Source organism: Otolemur garnettii, unplaced genomic scaffold, assembly GCF_000181295.1.
Source record: "Otolemur garnettii isolate 467f Iridium unplaced genomic scaffold, OtoGar3 scaffold00069, whole genome shotgun sequence".
NCBI lineage: Eukaryota > Metazoa > Chordata > Mammalia > Primates > Galagidae > Otolemur > Otolemur garnettii.
Genome location: NW_003852464.1, coordinates 5,009,773 through 5,019,882, shown reverse-complemented (window position 1 = coordinate 5,019,882; position 10,110 = coordinate 5,009,773). Strand labels below are relative to the sequence as shown.

General features: G+C 36.4%; 1 protein-coding gene and 1 non-coding gene across 3 annotated transcripts in view; one reads left to right on the top strand and one right to left on the bottom strand.

The window, feature by feature from the left end:
- The window catches only part of LOC100965635 (cytosolic beta-glucosidase), a 412,594-nt gene that overhangs the window by 176,019 nt on the left and 226,465 nt on the right, over nucleotides 1-10,110 (bottom strand). The window lies entirely within an intron of this gene.
- On the top strand, nucleotides 8,269-8,370 carry LOC111726535. Its single transcript, XR_002774293.1, has one exon. It is a non-coding gene; the product is annotated as a U6 spliceosomal RNA (small nuclear RNA).

Below are 10,110 nucleotides of genomic sequence, written 5' to 3'. Positions count from 1 at the left end.
TGTATTTGAAAACAGAACTTCCAGATACTCTAAGGGGATAAAATGTCCTTTTAAAAGAGATCAATATATACTGAATTTGGTCCTGTTAAGAAAGCTTCCGAAGATGTACCAGTCTTCCATTATAGAATACAAATAGGGATGAATTGCATTCAAATAAAGGTGTAATAACAAAGCTATGAATTTTAATTTACCCTTGAAATGGAATTTATTCTTGCTAACATAACGTGACAAGACAACCTTCACGAAATTTCTCGGATCTTCCATTTGCCCACTATCAAAATCGAGTCACACTTTCCTGTAAGTTTTTATTTCTAAAAGCAAACAACGCACTATTTTATCCAACAATAATATTGAACAGAGTGCTTGATGGTACTTTATAATCCCATTCCTAAGTCTCATATTTTAGGAGTCGGCAATTATAATTTTCAGAATGACTGGTAAAATTAAAAGTAGGTATCGAGAACCCCTATGCTGACAGTGCTAAGAGTGACCACTTTTCCTGCGTATAATATGTATTCATTATTTACAATATATATTTCATATATAAATACATGCATACGTAGAATTCTCATATATATATGTGTGTGTATATGTAAAGATGCATATATTCCCTGCAGCTCCTTTCACGTATTGTATTTTAAGGAAGTACCATCTTACATATAATATACATACCAAGTACATAATATGTAATATGCACATGCATAATAAACAAGATACAACTGTATACCCATAAAGAAGAATTCTTCACTTTGTATACAGTCACTGCCTACAATATATTCAGGGATAACTGGGTCCTGAATCTTTTATTTTACTGAAGAAATAACAGAGACTCAAAGAAAATAGACGACTTAATCAAGGTCACAGCGAGGAAAGAAATGAAAAGGCAAGCTTTGTGATTTCATCCTGGTGTTTTTCTCACTTAATATTTTGATCTTCTGTCCTGAACTTTAGACAGGGAGAGTGAACTATAGAGATGCAGCCTTTATACCCCATTTTCAGACAACTTGTCTGCTGAGATTCGCCTTCTCTGAGATTTGGATTCTTATCAGAAGGCTCTGTTTTGGAAGCACCAATTGCCGTTTTAATGCAACTTACTGATCATGCAGACAGCCAGCCTCTCATAAATCATGTAAAGTACCTGAAAATATGATTTATGAGCTAAGTTATGGGAAATGGGGTCCTTTAATATTCTTAACCCTTCAGGATGTTGTTACCTATTGCAGAGGCTCCTGTCCTGATTCAGCTGAAGGTGGGTCTCATTGCTTTAATTTCAAACTGCCCCTTCTTCTCTACCCCCAAGGGACCTTCTGCCCATCCACCTTCAGCCATGAAGAATTTGAAGCTTCTTAAAGTTCGCTAGCAGAGAATAAATTCTTAATCCAAACTCATACTTTGCTTATTGCTTCAAAATACGTTACTGAGCTACTCACATGCTAATTAAAGAACTGCACTTAATAGCATCTCACTACCAAATTAAAAGAGCAAGAGTATAACAGTTTTTGCAGAAAACAGTCCATGTAAGACCCTAGAAAATCCAAGATGAAGCTAATTTAAACCATATGCCTTGTTGAAAAGGAATATGGAAAAAAACGTCTGTAATATGCAGTAAATGAGGCCCATAACTCACTGGAGCCTCCAGTGAGTTATGTGTTAAATTCATATTTCACAACACGGTCATGCATTTTTTTAAATCTTCCTGTCTCTTAACCCTTTTCTTTGTGTGGGAGAGTTTTACATTCATATGTTCACATATGCAAATAGAAATCAGCCTATACCAATAGGCTGGTGTCTTGTTTTTGTTTTTTTTGGTCCCCCTCCCTTATGGCTCAATATATTATCGCTTCACCAAACCAACAAATTGAAAACAATTTCTAATTTCTTCCACAAATACCTAATGGCTAAATGTTATTAATGCATTTGTCTGAAAGGCCGAAATTCAAACATTGCTCAGTTAGGGAAAAAGAATATCCCGTGCTGATTGCTTGCCATCAGTTTCAGTAATCTATATTTTCTCCGCGAAGGTGGAAGTTTATCTCACCATGGAACAACAGTTATAATTTTGCTTCTACCATTCATCAACTCTGGTATTTCAGAGCCTCCAATCATCACTTTCCGGAGCTACCGAGTAAGCAAGCTGTTGACTATTTTCTATTTAGCACTCTCCTTTAAAAAAGAAAAAAAAAAAAAAAAGTTTGCCTGAACATTATGGGTTTATCTCCTGTCTGTGAGAGACCCTCATAAATTACATTTGCTTTGAGCTATCATAGATTATTAGGCTTTTATACTCATGAAATAAACCCAATAGACTATTGCTATTTTCAGAAGATTGAAAATCACTAGGTACTTTTTTCTTTGTATGGGTATTGTGGTTCCCTCATTTTTCAGAAGGAGAGTGTTACATTTAGTCTCTGTCAGCATATTGTTCATACAACAACAATGCTTCCAACAAATTACAGTCTAAGGGGTGGGAGTGAGCTCGGGAAACAGAGAGTTCCAGAATCACAGGGGTTGAGTCAGCCTCTGCCATCGTTAAGTTAAAAGCCTGAAGTTTGTTTCACAATGTGAACCTCTCAAATTGTTCTCCTTTGCCCTTTCTCTTTTCATATACAATAATTACTGATAATCTTTTGGAGAACAATGCTTTGAAATGATTTCAGTTTTAAGAGAGTACATGAAGTCCATCAAACAAATGGAAACCCCTAAAGGGGATTTATGTGAATTCTCTCTCAACACAATTACCGCAATTAGATACAAGTATACCTCTGTGTCCTTAATATTGTAATTTTCATGGGGCAATGATTTGGAGGAGTTCCTTACTGGAAATAGATCTAAAACGCAGGGTTTTGATGACATTCTCAGCTCAACTAATTGTGTGAGCTGGGAAAAAGGTAATGAGGACAGGTGTCAAGGTCAATATAATTACTAATTTCTAAATCTAGGTTAATATTTCCAAGGGCCTCACATACAAGTTACCATTTTTTAACGGCATTTGGTGGAAAATTCAGCTTTGTTATTTTTTTTTTTCTGGTATGTATGTCATGTTTGTTTGTTTGTTTCTCCCAAGGGTGTCCCAAAGTGAACTTTATTTGTCAAAGGAACAAACCAAATCGACTTTCTTGTTGACTCTTCATCCTATCAAAGGACGCAGATGTGAACAACAAAGGAAACACTTGGCATGATCACTGGAAATGTGCACATTCCAAAACACTGCTCGTAAAAATCATATTTATCCCTTTGAGAGGAGCGGGCATAAAAGGACACGAATACAAGGAGGGATTGTGGTGTCGGGTTATTTACATTTCTAATAGTTCTGAAATTATTAGATAGCTATTTTCTTGGATCTTATTTTCCCTATCAGCCACAGACTGTCTGTACATCTTGTGTCATAATTGCTATGAAAGCACCTTATTCCAAATGACATTCATTTCCACGTTTTTATGCCTAAGCTCCTGGACGTGCACCATATTTCGAAGTGATATGAGAGCGTTCCGTAAGCCATGTTTTAGAACTCCATTCTCTTATCTTGGCTTGGGTAAATCAACAAAGGTATAGAGGTGCTGATTAAAAGCCAAGCTTCAGTGGAAAATTATTTCAAAGACAAAATTAATAGAAACTGCTCAACTAAACAGATTTGCAGACCTGGGGGGAAATACAATAAAAAGACTACAAGAGAACAATAGAATCATTCGATCTCGCTCTCTCATTCAATAATAATAATACATATTTACCTTTACATGTCACATCACTGATAGTCCCTTTTTTATTCTACTTTTTTTTTTTAAATGTGCTTATTGAACATAACTCGATTCAGTACAGCACTCCAATATTCCACAGATAGCGTGGATGGCCAGCTCTCCGAGTTGTAATTGTCTGTGAGGTTTCTGCAACTAATTGGCTAATTCAGAAAGTCATCTCCTGCCTTGGGCCTGCCTCTTCCCTCTCTGCAGTGTTCCACTGCCAATCTGCCTCTGTCTGTCTTGACTCACTCTACTTTGACACTGAGCCTCGCTTCATGCCCGCTGCTGAGTTCCACTTAGATGTCCTTTGCTTCTAAAGCCAAACATTTTAAATCCTGATTAAAAACTACTTCCTAACTTAAACAAAAAAACAAAAAAGGAAAAGGAAATCGCCCCATTCCCCCACCCCTTTATACGGACAGCTTGTCTCTCTCTATTTTTCATCCAAATAAGCAGAGCTCTGTAAATCTTGTCCAGAAGATACGGACTGAAAGAATTAATCAAAGTGTTGTTTATGAGCTGCTCAGAGCAGATTAAATGTTGTGTTGACAACACAATTTGCAAATTATCTATCAACATCAACAGGCATACAGCAATGAGCCAAGCCAATTGGATACCTTTGGTCACAAGAGGACCATGTATTTCCTAGTCTTGCTTCCAAAACTAAAGTCCTTTTGAAAGAGCTTTATCCAACATTATTTGCAGTCTCATTTCTGCAGATGAGTTCCTTTACAATTTATTTTGGACAGTGCCAGTTTGATTTCTGCCACATACAAGCAAAGTTTCTTGCCTCCTCCATGCCAGACAATCTCTAGCCCAGCTGAGATTGGGCTGATATCTACCAGATATTTGCCTCTTAAAAATACCTATGGCAAGGTGGTGCCTATGGCTCAAAGGAGTAGGGCGCTGGCCCCATATACCAGAGGTAATAGGTTCAAATCCAGTCCCGCCCCCCCCCAAAAATACCTATGGCAGCAAACCTCTAAAATGATTTCAACCTCTGGGTATTCACAGAATTCATCTCTTTATATGTAGTTTCCTCATCGATGACCAAGTCAACGTGTGTGGCCAGTAGAATAGGACACAGATGGTGTTATGTCACTTCTCAGATCTGTTGCACCTGTGAGTTGTTCCTGTGTACTCCTGGGTAGTATTTCATTATATTCTATCACAATGGTTTATATATTTACCTGTAGATGAATACTAGTTTCCAATTTTGACAACTATGAACAAAACGACTGAGAACATAGGGGTACAAGTCTTTTTGTGGACATAAGCTTTGAAAATAAATGCCTAAGGGGGAAATTGCTAGATGACAAGCTAACTTTATGCTTTGTGTTATAAAAGTTGCAAACCTATTTTCCAGCAGTATTTTACAGTTTCATCTACATGGTCTGAGTGTTCCATTTGCTTCCATCATTTCCATCATTGCCAACACTTGATATTTTTGTTCTTTTTAATTTTTGTCATTTTAATAAGTGTGAAAATGCTCTCTCATAAGGTTTTAATTATGATATTTTTCTGATGCCTAATAATGTTAAACAACATTTCATAAGTTTACTATTTGTATACCCTTCCTTTCTTATTGGCCAGGTGCGATGGCTCGCACCTATAATCCCAGCACTTTGACAGGCCAAGGCAGGAAGATTATTTGAGCTCAAGAGTTTAAGACCAGCCTGAGGAAGAATGAGATCCCATCTCTACTAATAATAGAAAAACTAACCAGGCGTGGTGACAGGTGCCTGTAGTCCCAGCTGGCGCTCAAGCCTGGGCTGCAAAATGAGACTCTATCCAAAAAAAAAAAAAAAAAAAAAAAAAAAAAACCAGCTTCTTATTTAATTTCCAGGTATTTGAAGATTATATCATATCTTATTTTACAATTTTGAATTTAATTTTAATATGTCCTAACATGAAATGTCATAAGATTTCAACCTTTTGAAATATACTGAGACTCAGTCTGTGGCCCATTATGTGGTATATCTTCATGAACATCATATGTTAACATAAAAAGAATGTTTATTCTGCAGTTTTATAAATAACATTCTGTAAATGTTAACAAATTTGGCTAATAGTGTTGCTCATATGTTTATATTCTTTTTTATTTTTTGAGACAGAGCCTCAAGCTGTCCCCCTGGGTAGAGTGCCGTGGCATCACAGCTCACAGCATCCTCCAACTCCTGGGCTCAAGCGAGTCTCCTGTCTCAGCCTCCCAAGTAGCTGGGACCACAGGCACCTGCTACCTGGCTATTTTCTTTGGTTGCAGCCTTCATTGTTGTTTGGCGGGCCCCGGCTGGATTTGAACCCGTCACTTTCTAATCTATAAAATGTGCTAGAGCTCTTTTTGCATTCTCAAATTCTATCTGAAAATGTTTGATTCATTATAAAGTAATTATTAAAACATGTTTTCCATTTGGGAAGATGGGCTCAAGGATAAAACAAAGGGCAGGAGAAGAATTTTTTTCTGGCTTCATCACATTACCAAACTTAATTTATCAATATAATTATTGACATGGAAAACATGATTTTGAGGAAATAAAATTCAAGCCTATCCCACTGAAGTGTGGGAAACCCTGACATTTTAGGACACAGGCAGCTGCCTTCAGACCTAATAGTACCAATGGATAAATTGTCATCAAGTGCCAAGCAGAATCTTAAGCACTTTGTACATGTTTGGCACTATTTCAATTCATTATAGGAAAGAAGAAATGAAAGTTCAAGGAGTGAAGTGAATAGACTTTAAGACAACTCTCATGTTTCCTGTTTCCTGGTATCCATATCCTGTGTAATCTCCTCCTTTTCATTGTGGGCAAGATCTGGGACTTTGGTTTAACCAACAGAATACACCAAGGATTATAGCACATCCTATAAGACTCTGTCTTGCTAGCATTCTAACTCTCTCTATTGGTCACTTTGAAGAAGTTGCCATAAATTCCATTACAGCCATAAGGAAATTACTTTTGCCAATAATCCAAGGGATCTTGGAAATGGATCCTTTCCTACTTGAGCCTTTCATAAGAAACGAGCCTGATTTAAAGCTTAGTTGCAACCTGTGAGATACTACAAGAGGACCCAGTGGAAACATGCCCCAATGCTTGACCCACACAAACTGTAAGACAAAAAATGGATGCTGCTTTAAGGTACCACATTTGTGATCAATTGTTCTGCAATAATACATAACACAAGAGGTAAATCAAGATGGTCAAGGTCACACAGGTAGGAAGCAGCAACTACAACCAAATGAAATCTATTTGAATTCAAAATGCTTACTTTTTACTAATATTTTATATTATATCTCACACCTCTGCTCTGAAGTACCCAATCCCCCACCAGTAAAACATTAGTAATGCCAAGTAGTTTTACCAGTGCAATCTTGAATTTCAAATAACTTTGAACTTTGATGTGAAATCTGCTTGCCTTTCATGTGAAATGGTGGCAAAATCTCCAGGTGTGAATAATAATAGCTGATAATTAAACTTACCAGTATGTGAGGAACTGTTCTACCAGGATTTATGTGCACTATCTTATTTAACCCTTTTACACTTTTATGAGACTGATACTATAATTATTCTCTATTCTAGAGGTAACTGCAAGTTATAGAGGTTATCAAATTTGCCAAGGTTCGTACACCTACTAAATTCCAAAGTAGAGAATTTGGGCTTGAAGCCAGGTCTGTTTTGTCTTAACACATGACATTTGCAGTCAGAGAAACTTATAAGCCATTGACAGAGATTCACATATGGCCTAGAAAATAAAATATTTGGAAAATGATGCAGGTTGAAATTGCAATTGCTAGTTTTAATGTGATATGTGCAATTCTCTAAAGCAGATGGACGCCACTTATTGACCACCACAAACATTATGTACTGGACTGTGTGCCATGATAATATTAATGACAGCATTGAATTTTACCCACCTACTCTGCAATTATTTTTACTGATTTTCTTTATATTACAGGCACATAGTAGATACTAAGAACAAAGAAAAGGTATAGTATAGGATTTCAAGGAACTTACAGTCCATTGATTTAAAAAAAGATAAGTGAATTAGTTAATTGTAGTTATGATCCCAATGTTGAATCTATTTGTAGACATTTTTGTTTATTGGTAAGTGGCCAGAATCATTGCTACCCAAATACTTAAACCTCAAATAATTGAAAACGTATTTAAGTGGTGACTTACTTGGAGAGTGAGATATGAACATTGCAAATATACAGTAATTTCTGAATTTTAAAAAAGTGGTGAAATGGAATAATGTACTCTCTAGGAGTTATTTAGGAAAGATACCCAGATTTTGAACAATTGCTTTGGTCTTTTAGAAAGGTGAGATGGGAAGCCTAAGATATTCCCATTTTGGTAGATTCTATGTATCTGGTTAGCTCAATCAGAGCAGCTATTTTGATAAGTATGAATATCTGTCCCTGTGGCAAACACTATGAACCCTTTCAACACTTTTTCCATCCTTTTCCCATCTGGTAGAAGTCTTACTCATTGGGTGGGTCTTAAATTACCTATGAATTCCCAATAGTCCCTTCCTCTTGGCCACAGAGATAGTCTAATCAGAAAACTACTGTTCAAGATTAGCATGGCCCCTGCACAAGGATGACCCCAAAATTTGTGAAGTGTTCCATTTTTTTTTTGGTGCAATTTTTTTTTTTTTTTTATTATTATTATTTTTTTTTTATTGAATGGTAACTATGTACAGTAATGCACTTCTGGGGTACAGAGTGGTGTTTTCACACACAATCTGAAACACTTCCATCAAACAGGTTAGTTCCATATTTCTGACAAGGTTACCAGCAAATTTAATGGCCAGTTTAAAACCTATGCTATCTGTGGGGCCATTTGCAGGATCAGTGAATCAGATGATTCCATTCTCTGATTGGCCAAGGGTGATGGCATCATTTCAAAGAATTTCTGACTGGAAGGAATCAGGGATGTGGAATGTATTACATAAATAAATAGTGAACCCCCCCCCCCAAAAAAAAAATAAAACTACTGTTCAAGAAAGATACTGAAAAAGAAGAAAGCTACAACAGTGACCCATCAATAACCAATAACCTTATTTTATGCAATTAATATTTACATCAAGTGATAGGTTAAACAATGGCATTTTTCTCACCTACAATTTTGCTATAGAGAGCATAATGAAATAGGAACTAAGGATTCCTTTAATACAAAACAAAAAAAAAATTGATAAGTTTGCTGGATTCTACAGTATAATTATTTTAATATGTGAAAAACAAACTTTCATAATGTCAGCAATTTTCTGGAGGACGAAGTACATCTAATGCCAATGATTTCATTAAGCTATTAGATTCCTTTTGATTAAAATTAACAATTGGTGTGACACTACCTGACAATGGGAGCTTTTCATCAGAGCAGCTAGTTCAAATACCACAGTGTTGTCTTCCTTATCGCTGTTTCCATGTGAAACTTGTAAGAATAGAGCTTCTTCAGTCCAACAGCTGGAAAACTCCACTTCTGAGATAAGAGAGGTTGTGTTCATCATGACAAAAAGTGCAATATTCTGAAGGAATTTGTAGAAATAATAGGATCTACATGAAAATGCTGACGACAATTTAACAAATGTGTCCAGACACTGACTTATGTTTTAAGTTCCTCTTCAAAACTAGGCATTGCACTCACGGCAGCTATCTAACTGGTGATTGGCTTCAGCTTTGGATAACCACATGTAGCTGTTCTCTCTCTTTCTCCCTCTCCTTCTCCCTCCCTCCCTCCCTCCCTCCCCCTCCTCTTCCCAACAGAAATAACATCTAACAATCAAAACTCTGGAGAATTGCTTAAGCCCAAGAGTTGGAGGTTGCCATGAGCTATGATGCCACTGCACTCTACTGAGGGCGATGTAGTAAGATTCTATCTCAAAAAAAGAAAAAGAAAAAAACAATTAAAACTCTGAGAAAAAGAATTAACTATACCCAGATTTTCTATATCTAATAATGATTACTTTTCTTTCTTTCTTTCATAAATTGGTGATTTCTTTCTAGGAGAAATAGAAATGACAGCTTAAGAGGCACCAGAGATAGTTATAAGCAGTTTACCTATATGGACTCATTGGGGCTTCATGACAACACTGAGCAGTGGTTTGCTATCATTAACCCCTCTTTACAGCTAAGGAGAATAAACAACAGGGAAACTGAATGACTCACCAAAGGTCAGATGGCTATCAAGCTTTGCCATCTGTTTTCCAGATTTCCTATGCTTAATACACGATTTCTTAGAATACAAATTCCTAAAAAAAATTTTAGTTTTTAATGTGGTAGCAATCAAGAAATTAGAACTCTGGAAAAACTAATTGATTTGGGGTAGTTAGATGAAATGGATTTTGGTCTGTTGTTTCAGTTTTTTTTTTTTTT